Here is a 21,726-nt window from a genome sequence, read left to right as displayed (position 1 = left end):
TCTAAAATGTCCTTGGGTGGTACTCCCCTGAGAAAGGCTGTTGAAGTGGCTGCAGCTCTGGTAGAATGTGGCCTAATGCCCTTAGGCACTGGCTTGCCATGGTGTAAGTGGCAGAAATGAATGCAGTGACCTATCCACTTTGAAATAGTCTACTTTGAGATAGCCTTTCCTTGTGATCCTGCAGCATATGCCACTAGTAATTGCTCTGTCTTTCTGAAAACTGGTTCTGTCCAAGTAGAATCTAAGCTGTCTGTGTACGTCCAAAGAATGCAGAATTCTCTCCCCCTTGTTCTTTGGATTTGGATAAAAAGTTGGCAGATGAATAGTTTGGTTAAGAGCCACAATGGAAACCACCTTAGGCATAAATGTTAGATTTGTCCTGAGAGAGACCCTGTCTGGATAAAAAATGATAAAAGGTTCCACAGCCATGAGTGCCTCTAGCTCTGAAACTCATCTTGCAGAAGTTATTGCTAGGAGCAGAGCTGTTTTCCAAGATAAAAACTTTATATCAGCAGTAGCACAGCTGGCTCAAAAGGAGGCAGGGCGAGTTTTTCCAAGACATAGTTGAGGTCCCATGCAGGCATTGGTGATCTCCTTGGAGGCCTTAAATTGTTGGCTCCTCTGAGGTACTGTTTTAATAAGGGATGAGAAAATATTCGTGGCTCTGTATTGTAATGTGCCGAAATGGCACAGGCATGAATTTTAATAGATGAAAAAGATAGGCCTTTGTCCAGCATCTCAGTTAAGTATTGCAAAATCTGAGGAATATCTGGCACAGCTGTATCGGTTCCTTGTGCCTGGTTCCAAGCACAGAATCTCTTCCATTTTTCAGCGTAAGATTTTCTAGTACTAGGCCTTCTGGCCTCCAAAATGACATCCATCACAGCTTTACTGAGAGGTGTGTTTTGTATGGCTACATTATCCACCATGCTGCCAGGTTAAAGTCCGGAGTTGACTGTGCAGGATCTGTTTGTTTTGCTGGGACAGTAGATGAGGTATTTGAAGTAAGGTCCAAGCTGGGCCTTGAGACAAGTTCTTTAGGATTGGAAACCAGTACTGGCAGGGCCAGTCTGGGGCAATCAGTATCATTTTTGGCTTCTCCTGTCTGACTTTTAGGAGTACCTTGGGGAGTAGAGGCAGTGGGGGAAAGGCATATACTGATAGGTTTTTCCAGCTGAAAGATAAGGCGTCCACTTTCCATGCTTGTCTGTGATAAGTCTTTGTGCAGAATCTTTTTAGTTGGTAGTTGTGAGGGGAGGCAAATAGATCTATGTCCGGGCATTCCAATTTCCTTGTTATCATGCTGAAGACTTGTGGATCCAGCTGCCACTTGTGGGGATCCATGAGGTTTCTGCTTAGTTCATCTGCCAGAGTATTTTTCCTTCCTGGCAGGAATTGTGCCTGCAGATGTACTTGGTAAGTTAATGCTGTGTCCCACAAAGTCATGGCTAGTCTGAAAAGGGGGTAAGAATGTGTGCCCCCCTGCTTGTTTATATACCACATGACCATGGTGTTGTCTGTCTTTATCAGTAGTTGTCCCGGATGAAGTAGGTCCTTGAAGGCTGTCAGGGAATTCTGAACAGCTAGCATCTCTTTTTGATTGATATGTAGATGCATTTGGGTTGAGGACCATGTGCCCTGAATTCATCTTCCTGCCATGTGGGCCCCCCAGGCATAATCTGATGCATCCGTTGTTGGTGTCTGCCTGTCTGGGGGTAATGTGAATGGTTGTCCCTTGTTTTGGTGACAAGCCTTTGCCCACCATCGAAACTCCTGTTGTAGGCAGGGAATGAGAGTAATCATTGTTTCCAGGCTGTGGCAATGTTGAGTCCAAACACTTTTTAGGTACCATTGAAGTTTCCTCATATGCAGTCTTGCATATGGAATTAGTAGGATGCAGGATGTCATGAAGCCCAAAGCCTGCAGAATTTTTCTTGCAGATAACTGGGCCTTTGTTGCAAACATTTTGAAATAGGTTGTCGGTTGCCTTTGTTTGTCTGGCGTGAGATAAGCCATCTGGGCAGTTGTATTTAAGCTTGCACCCAGGAATATTATCTCTTGAGAGGGTACTAGGTTTGATTTCTTTTCGTTGACTGTGTACCCTAGGCATGTTAGAAGTCTTTTCACAAATGCCAGATGCTGTAGAAGAATGTCCTTGTTCTCTGCTTGAATTAGACAGTCATCCAAGTAAGAATATATCTGTATTATTCTGTTTGCAGAATGCAATTACTGATGCCAGGCACTTTGTAAAGACCCTGGGGACTGTAGATAAAACAAAGGACAGGGCAGAGAATTGGTAGTGCTTTGATCCAGCCTTGAATCTGAGGTATCTTCTGCATAACTGTCTGATTGGGACATGCAGATATGCCTCTTTTAGGTCTAGAGTCACCAGCCAAGCGTTCTTACCCAGCATGGGCAGAAGCTGCTGCAAAGTCATCATCTTGAATTTTGGAATATCAGGGAATGTGTTCAAAATAGGTCCAGTATTGGTCTCCAGGTCTTGTCCTTTCTGGGTACCAGGAACAGGCTTGAGTAAAATCCTTGTCCCAGCTCTTGCTCTGATAAAGACAGACAACAACATGTCCATGAGGGATGAGACTTGTTTTTGTGCCTCTGCCCATTGATTTTTTGGCAGATCTGGCCAGCCGTTTGCCTTTAGCAGGGTATGGAAATGGAACTTGTACCCTTGTGACATGATACTTAGAACCCACTTGTCCTGGGTTATAATGTCCCAATTTTGAGAAAACAAAGCGCTAATTTTCCCCCTAAGGGTGCTGCCAGGAGATAAGTGCTTGGTGCTGGCAGGGGGAAGTCACTGGGACTGTTTCCTGTATGGTTATGATTTTTCTTCTCCAACTTTGGAGGTAGAAGCACCCCATTGCTTTGACCTGTAGGAACCTTGCGCCTGGGATCTGCCCCTTTGAGGTCTGTCTGACACAGGAAAGGACCAATTCTTTGTAGGCCAGTGTCTACTAAACCTAGGTGGCTGTACTTGTAAGAAATCTTTGACAGTTTGCATAGATTTAGCTTTGTCCTCCATTTTCTTTAACACTTCTTCTGCCTTAACACCAAACAAAGTATCATGCAGTAAAGGTGCATCTAATAATTTAACTTTGACATGATCAGGCAGATTTTGTTCCTTTAACCAAGCATGCCTCCTTATTAGAGAACCCGTAACTGCGGCCCTGCAGGAGGCCTCCAAAGAATCAAAACCACATTGCAAAGTATGCTTTCCAACTTGTTCAGCTGCATGCAATAAATCCTGCATTTCCTTGTTTTCTGCACACTCAGAGTTTAATAACAATTTCTGTTTAAGCAATGCTATGACATCTTGCTGATATTTGAGCATATGAAACTGACAGTTTAAAGCCCTTACAGCCAAGGTAACAGATGTGTAAACCTTTTTGCCCCATCTATCCAGTGCCCTAGAATCGCTGTCAGAGGGGGTAGGGATTTTGCAGTGGAAGCCTTAACTCCTTTGGGACCCTGTGAAATAGTTTCTGGGTCTGCAGCAGAGTTTTTAAAAAAGAATTTATGAGAGTCAGGAACCCTGTAATATATGTCAGTTTTAACAGGAGCTGGAGGTAAGGAATCAGGGGTAAGACTAGACTCCAAAAACACATCATCTACAATATCTAACAGGTGGATTGGCTAGTGGCCTGTGTTGAGGTAGTAAAAGGAAATCTCTGAGCCTCTTTTTAGATTCTGAAAAATCTTGGCTCTCCCAGTGGAAATGCTCCCTCATGGTATGCAAGGTTTCCCCAAAAGAATAGTCCTCTGGAGGAGAAGCTCTAGGTATAGATTCTTCAGCATCAGAATCCTCATGGGGGGAAATATTCCGGATCAGAAGAGGAAGAGGAATCAGAAGAAATAGAGACCTGATCTGAAGATTCATAGTCAGTCTCTTACCTAGGCCTCTTATCAGGAGGGGGATGGGAACCCCTGATCAAGGTAATTAAGTCTTCAGCCATTTTGAGCATCTGTTTTTTTGGCATAGAGGCCTGTCCACGTGGCTCTTGAGTTTGTTTCTTTGCTTTAGAAGGTGCTTTAGTCTTTGCCTTTGAAGCTGAGGTTGGCTTAATGTAAAGATGTTTAAGTCTTAATACACCCACAGAAGCCGGTGCCTGCTCAGCGGCTCCGGACCCATCTGAAGGAATAGTATCCGAGGCTCCAATACCTTGAATTTCCAGTGGCATGGCTGACTCCACGGGGGAGTCGGTAGGGGGCTGCGACTCTAAAGTAGCAGGAGTCAGGGGCTGCGAAAATGCCTCACTGAGAACTGGCGACTGGCTTAGGAGAAGCTTTGTCGTCAGTTTTGGGCCTTGGTTGTCTATCTCTCTCCTTTTCTTTGCATTTTTTTCTGAACTCCGGCAGTCAGATGGCTATCCGACGACATTTCTGGATAATTAAACCAGCGTCCAAAATAGTTTAAAGCAAAATCATGCAGACTCTTAATAGTGCGTTAATTAAATCTAGCACGAAACCGACAACCAGCAATGTCATGATCAGGGCCTAGGCAAGGAATACAGTAAGAATGAAAGTCCTTATGAAGTATTTGCTTTCCACAAGAAATACAATGATTAACTTTTTCTGACATCGGTCTGGAGCAAGAAAAAAGTTTCCCCAACGGGGAACATGAAAATCTCAGGAGTCGGCTAACCGGCACTTGCTAACTGCTTCTGCTTTGGGCACCGCGTGGCAAGAAAGACTAAAGAAAATGTCGTCGGCCGCATCTTTTATACCCCTGATGACCTGACGTTAGGGAAAGGGTGACAGCAGCCGACCCAGGACTTTGGAATTCAGGCCGACTGAGGGCAACCTGCCAGCAGGATTACCCAAATGTAATGACTGCAACAGTGAAACACAAAGAAAGTACAGTTTTGTACCTACCATAAATGTAGATGTTCGAGTGCTAATACAGCTGCAGTCATAACAGATGGGTTCTCCTGCCATCAGGCAGGTCCTCGGTCGGCCGAATTCCAAAGTCTAGGTCCGGCGTCGGTTGTTGTCGCTTCTTCCCTGACGTCAATGCGAAAGGGGTATAAAGGAACCAGCTGACGCCATTTTCTTCAGTTTTTCTTGCCCCAGATGTCAGGTGCCCCTAGAAGGAAGGCAATACATAAATTTGTGTAAAAAGGCAATGCAATATAATCAAAATACAGTAGTTGCAAGCAAATACGCCATAAATGAATACCCCAATCAGGTTGTATGAGGATGTGTTAGCCTACAGGCCTGTCCCAAAAGGGGAAGGAGGGAGGGAAACCTGGACTGCAGCTGTATTAGCACTCGAACATCTACATTTATGGTAGGTACAAAACTGTACTATGTTCATCGTGCATACAGCTGCAGTCATAACAGATGGGTAGAATCCCAAAGCTAAGAAAGGGGTGGTAGGCACTAGGTGGAACTAGGAGGAGCCAGGATGCCCTGCAAGACTGCAGTGGCAAAGCCTGCTCTAGTTTTGGAGTATAATGGTAGGTGGTAGTGCTTGGAGAAGGTATGCACAGAACTCCAAGTGGCTGCTTCCAAAATATCTTTGGTAGGAACTCTTCTGAGGAAAGCTGCAGAGGTAGCTGTGGCCCTTGTGGTGTGAGATCTGATGCCTGTAGGTACAGTTTTGCCATGAAAAGAATAGAAAAAGCGTATGCAGTGGGCTATCCATTTTGAGATTGTCTGTTTGGAAATTGGCTTTCCTTGAGTTCCTACAGCATAGGACACAAAGAGCGGTTCTGATTTTCTGAAAGGCTTTGTTCTGTCCAGATAATAACGGAGTTGTCTGTGGATGTCCGAGGAATGTAGTAATCTCTCCCCTTTGTTTTGAGGATTAGGATAAAAGGTAGGTAAGTGTATGGCCTGATTCAAAGCTACCCTGGATACCACTTTAGGCATAAAGGACGGGTTGGTTCATAAGGAAACTCTGTCCTGATGGAAGATGATAAAAGGCTGCACAGCCATGAGAGCTTGTAGTTCTGAAACTCTACGAGCTGAGGTAATAGCCAGAAGAAAAGCTGTTTTCCATGACAAATATTGCAAATCTGATGAGGCAGCTGGCTCAAAGGGAGGCAAGGTCAGTTTTTCCAGAATGAAATTGAGATCCCAAGCAGGTATAGGTTGTTTCCTTGGGGGTCTTAGATTCTTAGCCCCTCTGAGGAACTGTCTTAAGAGAGGGTGAGAGAATAAGGGTGGATCAGTGTTATATTCTGCAGAAATGGCTGAGGCATGGATTTTGATGGAGGAGAATGAAAGTCCACTGCTTAGCAGCTCAGCTAGATACTGTAGTATTTGAGGTAAATTCAGTTTTCCAGGATCCTGGCCCTTTTTCTCATTCCAGACACAAAACATTTCCATTTTGCGGAGTAAGCTTTTTTAGTTGATGGCCTTCTGGCTTCCAAAATGACATCCTGCACCTCCTTGGAGAGTAAGGTCTGTTGTGATGCTAAGGAATCTTCCATGCGGCTAGATTGAGTGTTTTTTAGCTGGCTATGAAAAGTTTTGAAGCTGTGCTGAGTCAGGAGAAGAGGCATTAGAGGCAGGGTCCATGGTGGGGAGTGCGTCAGGCTCCTCAGGAGTGGGTACCAGTGTTGTCTTGGCCAGTCTGGAGCAATGAAAATCATCTTTGGTCTGTCTGCTCTGGTTTTCAATAGAACTTTGGGCAGCAGAGGAAGAGGTGGGAAGGCATAAACTGTCATTGCTGTCCAACTGAAAGAGAGAGCGTCCACTCTCCAGGCCTTTGGATGGAAAATCCTTGAGCAGAATTTTTTCAATTGGTGATTTTTGTGGGAGGCAAAGAGATCTATGTCTGGCCTTCCCCATGCTTGGATTATCTCTGTAAACACTTTTGGATGCAACTTCCATTCGTGTGGATCTGTCATATTTCTGCTTAGATTGTCTGCCAGCGTGTTTTCCTTGCCTGGCAAGTATTGTGCTTGTAGTTCGATTTGTAAGTCCATGGCCATGTTCCAAAGTGACATAGCCAGTCTGCATAGGGGGTATGAATGTGTTCCTCCCTGTTTGTTTATGTACCACATAACTGTGGTGTTGTCCGTTCTTATCAATAGTTGATCTGGTTGCAGAAGGTCCTTGAAAGCTATAATAGCATTTATTACTGCTAGCATTTCCTTTTGATTGATGTGAAGGTGCTTTTCTTTTTGGGACCATTTGCCCTGAACGCACCGATCTGTCATGTGCACCCCCCAGGTGTAGTCCGAGGCGTCTGTTGTGATGACTTGATTTGGTTGAGGCTTGCTGAATGGAAGACCTGTGTTTGTTTGGCATGCTTGAGCCCACCACAGAAATTCCTTTTGTAGACATGGAATTAGTGGTATTATTGTTTACAAACTGTGGCTGTGTTGAGACCATAGGTTTTTCAGGTACCATTGAAGTTTCCTCATATGCAGCTTTGCACATGGGATTAGCAAGATGCAAGATGCCATGTATCCCAGAGCCTGCAGGATTTTCCTTGCAGTCAGCCTGGTGCAATTTGCTAGTGCTATGAAGTATTGAGTTAGTTGCCCCTGCTTCTCTGGCGTGAGGTAGGCCATCTGGGTGTTTGTGTCCAAGTTGGCACCCAGGAAAATTATCTTCTGAGAGGGTATTAGTCTTGATTTCTTTTTGCTGACTGTGTATCCCAGAGAGTTCAACAACATTATTACATAAGCCAGATGTTTCAGAAGAATGTGCTTACTGTCCGCTTAGATCAGGCAGTCGTCCAAATAGGGGTATATTTGTATCCCTTGAAGTCTGCAGTAGGCAATTACTGATGCCAGGCATTTTGTGAATACTCTGGGTGCAGTAGATAAGCCAAAGGGCAATGCAGAGAATTGATAATGGGTTGAACCTGCAAGAAATCTGAGGTATCTTCTGCAATTTTGTCTGATTGGGACATGCAGGTATGCCTCCTTGAGGTCCAATGTTACCAGCCAAGACTCCTTGCCCAGCATGGGAAGAAGCTGCTGCAGAGTGAGCATCTTGAATTTTGGTATGAGTAGAAATGTGTTTAGGATGGATAGGTCCAAAATAGGTCTCCAATCTTTTCCCTTCCTTGGTACCAGGAATAGCCTGGAATAAAAACCTTGACCTTGTTCATGCATAGGTACCTCTTGAATAGCTTTCATGTTTATGAGATCTGTAATTTGCCTTTGTGCCTCTGCCCTTTGATTGTGTGGCAGGTTTGGCATGCCTCTCATTTTTGGAAGGGTGTGAAAATGGAATCTGTAGCCTCTGTTTATAATATCCAGGATCCATTTGTCTTTTGTGACAATATGCCAATTTTTTGAAAATAATGACAGCTTTCCTCCTAAGGGGGCTGCCATTTGAGTTTTGCTTGGCATGCAAAGGGGAAAGTCATTGGGCTTGCTTTCTGAATGATTGTGAGTTATGCTCACCACCTCTTTGTGTAGGAGCTTGCCATTGTCTGCCTCTAAACGATCCTTGGGATTGTCCTCTGCCCCTCGGGCGCCTGTATCTGCCTCTTTGGGGTCTGTCCGTGGCTGGAAAGGACCAATTTTTGGAAGGCCAATTTCTACTGAAACATGGGGGTTGTACCTGTAGAAAATCTTTCACAGTTTGCATTGATTTAGCCTTTTCCTCCATTTTCCTTAATACCTCCTCAGCATTAGCACCAAACAATACATCCTTTTGTAGAGGGGCATCTAGTAATTTAGCTTTGACATGATCAGGCAAGGTTTGTTCCTTGAGCCAGGCATGTCTATGTATGACTGATCCAGTAACAGCAGCTCTACATGAGGCCTCTAGAGCATCAAAACCACATTGTAAGGTATGCTTACCCACTTGTTCTGCACCATGCATCAAATCCTGCAACTCCTTCAAGTCTGGTTGTTCAGGTTGTGACATTTTACTTTTCAATTGTGATAACAAAAACTGTTGGTATTTTAGCATATGGAACTGACAGTTTAAGGCCCTCATGGTTAAGGTAGCCGAGGTATATACCTTTTTTCCCCACCTTTCTAAGGATCTGGAATCTCTCTCGGAAGGTAATGGATTTTTAGCAGTGGAGGGATTAATTCCCTTGGGGCCCTGTGAGATGGTTTCTGGGTCAGCAGCATGGCTTTTGTATAGAAATTGGTGTGAGTCAGGAACCCTGTAGTACCTGTCAGGCTTAACTGGGGCTGGAGGCAGAGAGTCCGGGTTAAGGCAGGCCTCCAAGTAAACATCATCTAGGATGTCCAAAACAGGAGGTATAGCCAGAGGCCTGTGCTGCGGTAGCAAGAGAAATTCCCTAAGCCTTTTCTTGGAGTCTGAATAATCTTGGCCTTCCCAGTGGAAGTGTTCCCTTAAGGTATGCAAAGTTTCCCCAAATGAGTAATCCTCTGGGGGGGATACAGAAGGAATGGACTCCTTCACATCTGTGTCTTCAAAAGGGGAGTAAGAATGTCCCTGATCATCAGAGTGCTCTGAAATAATGCAGCCCTGATCAGAGGAGGGCGATTCTTCCTCCACTCTGGGCCTTTTGTCCGGTGGGGGTTGAGAACCCCTGATAAGAGTAATTAAATCCTCAGCCATTTTAAGCATCTGTTTTTTAGGCATGGGGCCTGGAGATGGGCCCTGTGTAACTTGTCTCTTAGAGTGCATGGCTGCTTTAGACTTAGTGAAAGCCTTGATGGAAAAAGAAGAGGAAGGTCTGAAGACACCTTGAGTGGAGGTAGACCTGTCCACATTTTGAGGTTCAACGCCAGGAGTGGCTTCGGTATCTGTAGTCGGGGTGTGGGCCGAGGAGCCTGCGACCTCGGGCACAGGAGACACCGCCAAAGAAGTGTCTTCGGTAGTCAGGGGCTGCGTAGGCGCCTCGCTGAGAACCGGACCACATGTAGTCGGCTTTGGCATGGTGCCGATAGAGGCCGTGGACCTCGTGTGTCGGTCCTTATCTTTGCGTTTTTTAGACAGAATTGGAGTCGGAGTATCCGACGACATAATGTAGTTAAATGTTTTTCCAAAATAATGCTGGGTGAACTCTGCCCGACGCTTAATGGTGCGTTTGTTGACTGTAGCACAAAAGCGACAGACCGAGACGTCGTGGTCTGGGCCTAAACAAGGTATACAGAGGGAATGGAAATCCTTATGCGGTATTTGCTTCCCACATGAAATACAATTATTAACTTTGTCTGACATCGGTCTGAGGCAAGAAAAGTTTCAACGGGTACTTAGCTTTCAAGAAGACTTCGGTTTCAAAATTTTCGTAATTTCAGGAGCTGGCCGACCGGCACTTGCGAACTGCTTCTGCTTCGGGCACCGCACGGCAAGAAAGACTGAAGAAAATGGTGTTGGCTGGTTCCTTTATACCCCTGTCGCATTGACGTCAGGGAAGAAGCGACGACAACCGACGCCGAACCTAGACTTTGGAATTCGGCCGACCGAGGACCCGCCTGATGGCAGGAGAACCCATCTGTTATGACTGCAGCTGTATGCACGATGAACATCATATGGTAGCAACTGATGTAGAGTGAGCATTTTGAACTTTTGTATTACTAGAAAAGTGTTCAGAAATGAAAGATCCAGGATAGGACACCAGGTGCCTTTTTTTTTTGGAACTAGGAAAAGCCTGGAATAAAAGCTCTGGCCTAACTGCTGAGCAGGGACCGATTCTATTGCTCTCAGATGAGACCGAGACAAAAATTTGTTTTTCTACTTCTGCCCTTTGGTTTGGAGGAATGTCTGGGAATCCCTTGGGAGCTGGAAAGGTGCAGAAAGAAAACTTGTGCCCTAGGGACACTGTTCTGAGCACCCATTTGTCATCTGTGATAGTAGCCCAGACATCTGAAAAAAGGGCCAACCTTCCCCCTAAAGGACTCTCCCGGCAAGCAAGAACAGGCAGAAGTTGTAAAAAGTCATTGAGAGTGTTTTGATTGAGATGCAGGCTTGCAGCTTCCACCTTTAGAAGTGGAAGCCTGCCAACGCCTAGACCTTTGAGAGGTAGCCCCCAGCCCCCTAGAAGATTTGTAACCTCTAGTCCTGGAATGGTTCTGTCTGCTGGTATCAGGAAAGGTCCAACTCTTGGAAGGGTAATTCCTGCTAGAGTGAGGGGGTTGAACTTGCAGAAAATCCTTAACAGTTTGCATGGACTTGGCCTTATCCTCCATCTTCTTCAGTACCTCCTCTGCTTTGCTGCCAAAAAGACCATCTTTATGCAAAGTTACATCCAAAAGCTTAGCCTTGACAGGTTCTGGAAGAGGCTGTTCTCTGACCCAAGTGTACCTTTCAACAACAGATCCAGTAGCCATAGCCCTGGTGGAGGCCTCAAGGATGTCAAAACCACAATGCAAAGAATGCTTATTGACCAGACTGGCTGAATTCAGTAAATTTTGCATGTCTTCACTCTCTGCCAAAAGAAGTACACTTGCTATCCTAGACTTAATAGCCTCCAAGGTGTGCTGCTGGTACTTCAGCATATGAAAAAGACAATTGGTGGCCTTAATATCTAGGGTGGCAGAGGTATAAACCTTCTTGCCCCACCTATCTAGGTTCCTAGACTCCCTGTCAGAGGGAACAGGATTCCTGGTAACAGTGGCCTTAACTCCTTTGGGGCCCTGAGAAATAACCTCTGGATCAGCCTACGGATTCCTGAAAAGAAACAGATGAGAATCAGGGACTCTGTAGTACCTGTCAGGTTTCCTGGGAGCAGGAGGAACTGAATTTGGAGACAAGGAATTTTCCAGAAAAACATCATCCACAACTTCCGACCCAGGGGGAATATAGCAAGAGGCCTATGCTGAGGTAAATCCAGAAACTCTCTAAGCCATTTCTTGGATTGGGGATAATCCTGACTTTCCCATTTAAAATGTTCTCTGAGGGTATTTAAAGCATCACCAAAAGAGAAATCCTCTGGAGGAGAGGCCAAAAGGATGGACTCCGCTACATCTGAATCCTCTAAAGGAGAAAAAGCCTGAGAAAATTCCTCTTCATCAGCAGAATGCTGGAAGAATCAGAACCTGAGCAGGACAAATCCTCAGGGGAAACATCCCTACTCCTTTTAGAAGGAGGAGGCTGAGACCCCCTAATAAGAGTCAACAAATTATTACCCATTTGGGATTGAGGGGAATGAGAAGAAGCTGGAGCCTGCCTTTTCACAGGCTAATGAATGGAAGACTTACCTGCAAGCCTGAAGGATTTGGGAGGCCTGGCAACCGCTGAAGATGTAGCACAGGTTGAAGGAAGAAGTTTGCTGTCAGAATGCAAAATGGAGGCCTCGGACACCGGAGTCAGTTTAACGGCTCTAGCTCCAGCAGAAGAGGTGACCGGCGACATGTCGGAAGGTAAAACGGAGGCTGAAGGCCTAAGGAACTCGGACTCAAGCAAGGCCTGCGGCTGTACATTAGTGGACTGCACGGACTGCAAAGGTATCTCACTGGCTACCGCCTGACTGATGACCAACTTAACCTCATCCGAGGATTAGCTTTCTAAGGCCTGTCACGGTCCTTATCCTTACATTTCTTCAGAAAGTACAGTTTTGTACCTACCATAAATGTAGATGTCTGATAGGTATGCATCTGCAGTCGTTACATATGGGTTGTCCTGCCTCAGGCAGCCCTTCGGTCGGCCGGATTCCAAAGTCTGGGTCCGGCGTCGGCTGATGTCGCACTTTCCCCGACGTCAGAGCGCCTGGGGTATAAAAGCATCAGCCGATGCCATCTTCCTCAGTTTTTCTTGCCCCAGATGCCAGGTGCCCTCTAAGGAAGGCTAAATTTGGAGAGATGCATTTAAAAATCCAAACATGCACAATAATATAAAAACAAATACACCATAATAGATCCCCCCAGCTAGCTATAAGAGGGGTAAGTACCCAAGAAATACCACAGAGGGGAAGGAAGGAGGGTAAACCTGACTGCAGATGCATACCTATCGGACATCTACATTTATGGTAGGTACAAAACTGTACTATGTCCTTCAAGGATGCATCTGCAGTCATCACATATGGGTAGAATACCATAGCCAATCTGGGGTGGAGGAACTATGTAAAGGATGGTGTAGCTAAAATGCCCTGCAGGACTGCCGTAGCAAAGCCTGCTCTGGATCTGGAATATAAAGGTAAATTGTAATGCTTGGCAAATGTATGCATGGAGCTCCATGTAGCAGCTTCTAAAATGTCCTTGGTAGCCACCCCTCTTAAGAAGGCTGTGGAGGTGGCTGTGGCTCTCGTGGAATGAGGTCTAATGTTAGCTGGCACAGTTTTTCCATGAAAGGAGTAACAAAAACGAATGCAATTCCCTATCCATTTTGAAATTGTCTGTTTGGAAATTGCTTTTCCTTGTGTACCAGCAGCATATGCTACCAACAGCTGGTCAGTTTTTCTGTAACCTTTAGTTCTGTCCAAGTAGTAGCGCAACTGTCTGTGTATGTCCAGGGTGTGCAGAAGTTTCTCCCCTTTGTTTTGTGGATTTGGAAAGAAGGTAGGCAAGTGAATAGCTTGATTTAATGAAACCCTGGATACTACCTTTGGCATAAATGTAGGACTGGTTCTCAATGAAACTCTGTCCTGATGAAAAATAAGGAAAGGCTGTACTGCCATAAGGGCCTGTAACTCAGATACTCTTCTTGCTGAGGTTATGGCCAGAAGGAAAGCAGTCTTCCAAGACAGGAACTGTAGTTCTGCAGATGCTGCTGGTTCAAAGGGAGGCAGTGTTAGTTTTTCTAACATGAAGTTAAGGTCCCAAGTAGGTAGAGGTGGTTTCCTTGGAGGATTGATGTTTTTGATTCCTCTTAGAAACTGTCTTAGGAGAGGATGAGAGAAGACAGGTGGATCAGTATTGTACTCTGCTGAAATTGCTGAAGCATGAATTTTAATGGAAGAGTAAGACAGACCATTGTGGAACATTTCTGCCAAGTATTCCAGGATATGTGCCATGTTCATCACTGTCGCATCTAGGCCCTTTGTGGTGTTCCAAATGTGAAATCTTTTCCATTTTGCTGAATATGCCTTTCTTGTGGAAGGCCAGCGAGCTTCCATAATAATATCTTTCACTCTCTGGGATAGCTTGTCCTGAGGAGGAGTCAAGGTATTTTCCAGGCTGTTAGTTGCAAGGTTTTCAGGTTGGAATGCAGAGTTTTGTAATTGTGCTGTGTCAGTAGAAGTGGCCATAGAGGAAGAGGCCATGGTTTCGTGCATGACAGGCTCTTTAACAGTGGGTACCAGTGCTGTCTTGGCCAGTCCGGAGCTATCAGAATCACTTTTGGCTGCTCTGTCCTGATCTTCAGTAAAACCTTGGTCATTAATGGGAGAGGTGGAAATGCATACACTGTTAGAGTTCTCCAGCTGAAAGAGAAGGCGTCCACTTTCCATGCTTGTGGGTGGTATGTCCTTGAGCAGAATTTCTTCAGCTGATGATTGTGGGGGGAGGCAAAAAGATCTATGTCTGGCCTTCCCCATGATTGTGTTATCTGTAGGAAGATGTCTGGGTGCAGCATCCATTCGTGTGCATACATGATATTTCTGCTTAAGCTGTCCGCCAGTATATTGTCTTTTCCTGGCACAAACTGGGATTGCAGCTCTATATTGAGTTTCAAGGAAAGTTCCCATAGATTCATTGCCAGTCTGCAAAGAGGGTAGGAATGGGTGCCTCCTTGCTTGTTTATGTACCACACAACTGTGGCGTTGTCTGTCCTTATTAGCAGGTGGCCTTGATGCAGAAAGAGTTTGAAGGCCTCGATTGCATGTATCACTGCCAGCATTTCTTTTTGGTTTATGTGCATGCATAGCTCCTTTTGTGACCATAGTCCTTGAATACATCTGCCCTCCATGTGTGCTCCCCAACCGTGGTCTGAAGAGTCCATTGTAATGGTTTGGCTGGCTATTGGTTTGCTGAAGGGCAGACCCCTGTTTGACTGGCTTGCTTGAGCCCACCACAGAAATTCCTTTTGGAGGCATGGAATGAGTGGGATCAAAGTTTCTAAGCTGTGACTGTGCTGAGTCCATAAACTCCTTAGGTACCATTGTAGTTTCCTCATATGCAGCCTTGCTTGTGGAATCAGAAGAATGCAAGATGCCATGTAACCCAGGGCCTGCAGGATTTTCCTTGCAGTCAGCTGAGTTTGTCTTGTCAGATTCTTGAAGTAATCCGGTAGTTGTCTTTGTTTTTCTTCTGTGAGAAAAGCCATTTGGGTGGTTGTGTCTAGATCCGCACCCAGAAAAGTTATTCTTTAGGATGGAACAAGTCTTGATTTGTGAATGTTGACTGTATATCCCAAGGCCTGCAGTAGGTGGATGGCATAATTCAAGTCCTTTACCAAAGTTTGTTGGCTGTCCGATAAGTATTCATTGCGGACAAGTCGAGAATAGGTCTCCATTGATTTTCTTTTCTTGGAACAAGGAATAGTCTGGAGTAAAATCCTTGGCCTTGTTCTGAAAGAGGAACCTTTTCTATAGCTTTCATTTGCATTAAGTTGGAGATTTGTTTCAAAGCCTCTGCCCTTTGATTTGGTGGCAGGTCTGGCATGCCTTTTCTTTTTGGCAATGTGCAAAAATGGAACCTGTATCCTTTGTCTATTATTTGCAGTGTCCATTTGTCTCTTGTAATACTGTGCCAATTTTCTGAGAATAAGGAAAGCTTTCCACCCAAAGGTGCTTCTAATTGAGCCCTGGTTGGCGGACTCAAAGCAAAGTCATTGAGACTGTCCTTGTGCAGCAGTTGTAGGTCCTGCACTACCCCTCTGGTTGGGAGGCTGCCATTGACGTCCTCTGTAGGAGCCTCTAGCTTGCCCTCTACCTCTGGTACGCCTGTTCTTGCCTCTCTGAAATCTTTCTGTGTCCGGAAAGGACCAATTCTTGGTAGGCCAATTTCCGCTGAATCTTGGTGGTTGAACTTGTAGAAAATCTTTGACTGTTTGTACAGATTTTGCCTTTTCCTCAAATTTCTTTAAGACCTCCTGAGCAGTGGAGCCAAATAACTTTTGCTTTTCCAGTGGAGCATCCAGAAGCTTAGCTTTAACATGGTCTGGCAGAGATTGTTCCTTCAGCCAAGCATGCCTACGTATGACTGCACCTGTCATAGCTGACCTACATGAAGCTTTCAATGCATCATAACCACACTGTAAGAAATGGTTGCTAACCTGCTGGGAGTTATGTACCAGATCCTGAAGTGATTTGCGATCTAGGGGTTCAGGTGAAGACAGTTTCTTATGCAATTCATCTAACAAATACTCTTGGTACTGTATCATATGAAATTGACAATTTAATGCCCTCATAGAAAGAGTAGCAGAAGTATACACTTTTTTACCCCATCTCTCTAAAGCCCTGGACTCCCTTTCAGAGGGGAGTGGATTTTTAGTAGTGGCAGCTGCAACCCCTTTTGGGCCCTGGAAAATAGTTTCTGGATCAGCAGAGTGGGCCTTGTAAAGAAAAAGATGTGAGTGCGGGATCCTGTAGTACCTATCGGGTTTGGCAGGGGCCGGAAGAAGAGTGTCAGGGGTTATGCTAGACTCAGAGTACACATCATCAATGACAGTCAAAACAGGAGGAATAGCCAAAGGTCTATGCTGAGGTAAATGCAGAAAAGTTCTTAATCTTTTCCTGAAATCAGAGAATTCCTGGCCCTGCCATTTGAAATGCTCTCTCATAGTGTGAAGGGTCTCCCCGAAGGATAGTTCTTCAGGAGGGGAGGCCGAGGGGATTGATTCCTCTGCATCAGAATCCTCGTAGGCTGAAAAAGCCTCCTCCTGGTAGTCCGAGAGAGCAGAGCCATCCGAGGCCTCCTCTGAGGAGTGGGGATCAGAGGGCTCAACCCTGGGCCTCTTGTCTAGATGGGGTTGAGAGCCCCTGTCTGGATGGGGTTGAGAGCCCCTAATTAAGGAGATAAGGTCCTCTGCTAAAGTTAGAATCTGTGAACTGGTAGAGGGTCCCTGAGGAATAACCCTGGGAGGCATAGCTTTTGTATGTTTAGCAGCTTTAGCCCTGGTGAAAGCCTTTATGGACATGGATGCAGGAGGCCTAGCTGCATCACGTGCTGGTGTAGTTTTGTCTAGAGGAATGGTGTCGGAAGTTTCCAAGACACCAGTTTCTGAAGGAAATTCAATAACCGACTCAGCAGGGGCCTCCGGGGCCGAGGTTATTGGTTGAGCGGTTTCGGGGGTCGGAAGAACCAAGGACTCGGTTTCAGCCGAGACCGAGACACTCGCGGTAGGCCTGGCCGTGGTTTCAGCCGAAACCGCGGCCCGCGTGTGTCGGTCCTTGTCCTTCCGTTTCTTTGTTAAATGAGAAGTCGGAGTCTCAGATGGCATATTGTATGAAAAACTAGCCCCAAAAAATTCCTCTGCAAACTCCGCCCAATGTCTAAGAGTGCGTCGGTTGAAGGAAGCACAGGCTGAACAGGCCGAGACGTCATGGTCTGGGCCTAGACAGGGTAGGCAGTAAGAGTGGAAATCCTTATGAGGTATTTGTTTCCCACAAGTTAAACAATTATTAACTTTATCTGACATCGGCTGAGGCAAGAAAGAGTCCCCAACGGGGTACTTAGCTTTTTTGAAGTCTTCGGTAGCTGAATTACAGGAGCTGGCCGACCGGCACTTGCGAACTGCTTCTGCTTCGGGCACCACGTGGCAAGAAAGACTGAGGAAGATGGCGTTGGCTGATGCTTTTATACCCCAGGTGCTCTGACGTCGGGGAAAGTGCGACATCAGCCGACGCCGGACCCAGACTTTGGAATCCGGCTGACCGAAGGGCTGCCTGAGGCAGGACAACCCATATGTGATGACTGCAGATACATCCTTGAAGGACATCATCCAAAGCCTGAAGACTGGCAGATGCCATACCAGTGAACTTAGGCCAAACTCCAAAATGCCTAGCCAAAATCTTAGCCCAACGACGGATAGTACGCGGATTAAAGGAGGCACAGAGATAACATTTGGGAACGTCGTGGTCAAGGCCCAAACAAATAATGCAACAGGAATGAAAATCTTTATGGGGAATCTGCTTTCCACGGGTAAGGCAATTATTAACTTTTTCTGACATTCATTAAGGCAAGAAAAAAAGAGGATCCCCAATGGGGTACTTAGCTGTAGTAGACTTCAACTCTCATAGTCGGAAACCAACCAAGGGAAACTACCAACCGGCACTCGTGCATGAAAAGCTTCTGCCTTCAGGCTCCACAGCAAGGAAGACTGAGGAAGTGACGTCAGCTGCCTCCTTTTGTATCGGACACCCTGACGTCCTTTACAACCAACGGCATTTTTACTTACCTTTGGTATTCTGGCCGACTGAGGGCTACCGAGAGCCGGATAACCCATTTGTTAGGACTGCAACAGTGAAACACGAACATCATAGTAAAGTTGTGTATACTTACTATAAATGTTGATGTTTGAGTGCATTCTTCACTGTTGCAGTACTCTTTTCCTCCCTTCTACTTCCCCTAGCCTACTCTGCAAGCTCAGAATTTCTCCTTCCCAGTCAGGTTAGCCTTCTTTTCTACTACTTCTTCCTGAATTACAGGCCCCCAGAACCTTGCCTTCAGAGAGAATCTGAGGGACTCCTATCTTTAGGAGCAAGAAAAGTACCGAGATCGTGGCACTGGCTGACTACCCTTATACCAAAGCATAGTGATGTTAAATAGGGCATCTGCCGGATCCATGAGGGGGGAAACTATTCTATGGTAGTGGGGCCAGCCAAGGGTTTCTACGTTGGGAAATCCCATTAATTAGGGCTGCAACAGTGAATACACTCCAACATCTACATTTTTGACACGTATACACAACTGCACTTTTCTATGAAATTTAGGAACTAGGGAGAGTAGAATCTGCCTGCAGTCTTACCCTGGTTTAGAAGAGACTGACAGTCTGAGGATCAAACAGCAAGTCTTCGTCCAATCTCAAAGTTTAAATTTGAGATCCTTGGGGATAGGCTGACTGTGAAGCCATACATATCTTTTAAAATATCCAGTGGCAGTTGCCTTAGAAGAAGCATCCACAGCATTGTAGCTATACTTAATGCTGTCAGGGTATTTAAGTGGCATGGGAAAGTAGGCTCTGCATTTGCTGCTTTGACTTTGCTGTAGGAGGGTCCAGCATAACTTTAAGGAATGCAAGACAGAGATAAAGTACTTTGTCATTTTAGTCTGGTAGTTAAATTGTCCTAAACTCATGGGGTTCAGAGGTGTAAACCTTCTTTCCCCATCTACCCACAACCCTACCTTTGTCTGTTGGCAGGGCATTAGCACTGGCAGAAGCTTAATGGGTACATTTAGAGAGAGAGGCTGCAATAGTCTGCCACTGGATTCTTGTACAAGTATTTTAGGTCATCAGGCATCTTTTAAACCCTGTCTGGCCTTTTAGGAGCCGGTAGTAGAGAATCAAGTACAGAACAGGTGGACTGAAAAGCATCTCTGGAAAGTCTCAAGGGCAGGAGGGACTAGAGAAGGGGCAGGTGTACTCATTTCTAAAAGCCCGCAATATATCTTCTGGACATCAGACATTTGAGTGGATTGCTATTCAGTGTTTCATCATTCATGTTCTGGATAGTCTCCCCAAAAGGAAGCTTCCTTAATAGGGGAATTAGATGACAAGGAGTCCTCTTCATCAGAAGAAATTTGTCCTCAAGAATGCAGCCGACAGGAATGATCTAATGAATGGCGAGAACTGTAGTCTTGTTCTTTCTCAGAGGAAGAAAAAACCAAGGCAGGTTTTTGAAGAGTAGCCTGTGATTGTGGTGACCCAAAAGAGGGAGGTTTCAAAGACATAACAGCTTTAAAAAACCCCTATGAGAAATCTATCAACACCTTTTCCCTAGCTGCTGAAGAACAGGCATGTAGTCTAGTCTTCTGTTTTTCTTTTTAGGCAAGATATTTGCCTGGATGAGACATGGAGGTTCAGAACCCTTCTGAACTTCTTTTAAAGAGCCTGTGATCTCTTCCCCACCTAAAATTTGAGGGACGTGGTGAGGTCCCCTCTGAGATTATGCATAGGGGTTCATTTGATGTATCAGTAGAGTACAGTTGTGTACACTTACCATAAATGCAGATGTTTGAGTGTATTCACAGTTGCAGTCATTACATTTGGGTTATCTGCCTGCAGGTAGCCCTCAGCCGGCCTGAATATCAAAAGTCTTGGATTCCTGCATTGGATGCGGTCTCTTCTTCCATGATGTCAGGTCATTAGGGGGTATAAAACATGCAGCAGACGCCATTACATCAGTTTTCTTGCCCAGATGTCAGGTGCCTCCATAATGGAAAGCAATTATATGTTAGGTTACACCTCCAACAAAAAGCAAATACACCAGAAAGCTGAAATACATTAAACAAGAAGAAATGTATAGCCAAGAGAAGTCAGGGGGCTGGAGGGAGGGTAACCAGGACTGCAACAGTGAACACACTCGAACATCTACATTTATGGTAAGTGTACACAACTGTACTACTTTCTTCATGTTTCACTGTTGCAGTCATTACATTTGGGTTGATTCCCAAAGCTAAGGAAGGGAGGAGGAAGTTAGAGAGCATTATGATCAGCTATTAGGCCCTGCAAAACTGCAGTGGTAAAACCAGCTCTGGATTTAGAAAACCTAGGCACGTGGTAATGCTTGGTGAAGGTATGTACAGAGCTCCAGGTAGCAGCTTCAAAGATGTCCCTGGTAGGGACACCTCTGAGAAAGGCTGTAGAGGTAGATGCAGCCCTGGTGGAATGTGATCTTATCCCCTGTGGGGTAGGTTTTCCATGGTGCTTAAAGCAGAAATGAATGCAATGGGCTATCCACTTAAAAATGGTTTGCTTTGAAATGGCCTTCCCCTCTGCCCTTACAGCAAAGCCAACAAGCAGCTGTTCAGATTTTTTGAGAGGCTTAGGCCTGTCCAAATAAAATCTAAGTTACCTGTGCACGTCCAAAGAGTGCAGTATTCGTTCTCCTTTGTTTTGTGAATTTGGGAAAAAAAGTAGGCTAATGAATGGACTGATTAAGGGCCACACTAGACACCACCTTGGGCATGAAGGAAGGATTGGTCCTGAGGGACACCCTGTCTGCATGGAAGATGATGAATGGCTCCAATGCCATGAGGGCCTGTAATTCAGACACTCTTCTTGCTGAAGTGATGGCTAGAAGGAAGGCTGTTTTCAAAAAAGGAATTTCAACTCTGCAGTTGCAGCTGGCTCAAAAGGAGGTAGTGAGCTTTTCCAATACAAAGTTAAGGTCCCAGGCTGGAGTAGGGGTTCTCCTGGAAGGTCTTAAAATGTTGGCCCCTCTGAGGAATTGCTTTAGCATGGGGTGAGAGAAGAGGGGTAGTTCAGTATTGTAATGAGCTGAAATGGCAGAGGCTTGAATTTTAATTGACGAAAAGGAAAGGCCCTTGTGGAGCATCTCTGTTAAGTACTTAAGAATATGCGGTAAGCTGGGCACCGTTGTGCCCATCCCCTGAGTCTGGCTCCAGGAACAGTATCTTTTCCACTTTTCAGCATAGGATTTTCTAGTACTAGGCCTCCTTGCCTCCAGAATGACATATAGCACCTTCTTACTGAGGGATGTTATTGGAGAGCTCAAGGAAATAGCCAGGCTGCAAGGTTCAGGGTTTGAAGTTGAGGGTGCAGAATTGGCCCTCCTGCTGGGACAGCAGGGAAGGGGTCTGAGGCAAGTGCCATGGTTCCAGCAGTGACATACTGCACAAGAGAGGGTACCAGTGATGGCATGGCCAGTCTGGTGCAATCAGCATTGTCCTTGGTTTGTCCCGTTTGATCTTTAGCAGAACTTTCGAGAGGAGAGGAGAGGCAGAGGGGGAAAGGCATAAACTGAGAGGCTTTCCCAGG

The sequence above is a fragment of the Protopterus annectens genome, chromosome 1.part0 (assembly GCF_019279795.1).
Source record: "Protopterus annectens isolate FY-2018-M chromosome 1.part0, PAN1.0, whole genome shotgun sequence".
Lineage (NCBI taxonomy): Eukaryota > Metazoa > Chordata > Ceratodontiformes > Protopteridae > Protopterus > Protopterus annectens.
The sequence above is the reverse complement of the archived record's forward strand: the minus strand, read 5'-3'. Positions refer to the sequence as shown.